We start from the raw sequence: 717 nt of genomic DNA on the forward strand, positions 1-717 counted from the left end.
ACAAAGCTAAGTGGGGAATCTATTTTGACATAGGTATTCCAAGCTTTAATAAACTTAAAATTGTTCTTAATCTCATTAAAAATAATTCATGCTTATTAACCATGAAATCACTCCACCATTGATTCATGGTTGCACTCTTAGATTAACTATAATTACAAGAAACAATTAAATAGCTGATATTGATTATTAGTTGTCCAATTGCAAATCTTATGTTGTGAACCCTCATAACCATTTAATGACAAAATGTGAAATTATAGTTTTTTCTTTTATGTCAATTTTGTCCTCTAGTCTCAAATTTCATCCAATTAATAATTCAATACTTTAGATCTTATGGTTTGAGTATCTAGATATGATGAGTAGCTAATTCATCAATCTATTAGGCCCAGATTAATCACTAATCTCCCTGAAATCACTGAAAGTGATGTTAATGCTATGAACTCCATTATTTGGATATACGTTTCCAAATGTTCATTTTGATTATAATCCCAAAATACGGAGTTTAGATCAATGCTTTATGATGATCATACTCATTGTAAATCAAAGATTATAAGGAGATTAAATACGAGTCCAATATCTATTAGAATTTCGATTCTACTATAAGCAAATGTATAAGTGTGAGGTCAAGATTTAAGTAACGGTTAAACTTAAATTTGATTTCACATGATTCTAGTTCATGTTATGGTGTCATTAGTTGAAGTCAACCATTTTGATGATTTG

This window comes from Theobroma umbraticum, unplaced genomic scaffold, assembly GCF_002168275.2.
Source record: "Theobroma umbraticum cultivar Fairchild unplaced genomic scaffold, ASM216827v3 scaffold_146.0, whole genome shotgun sequence".
Classification (NCBI taxonomy): Eukaryota; Viridiplantae; Streptophyta; class Magnoliopsida; order Malvales; family Malvaceae; genus Theobroma; species Theobroma umbraticum.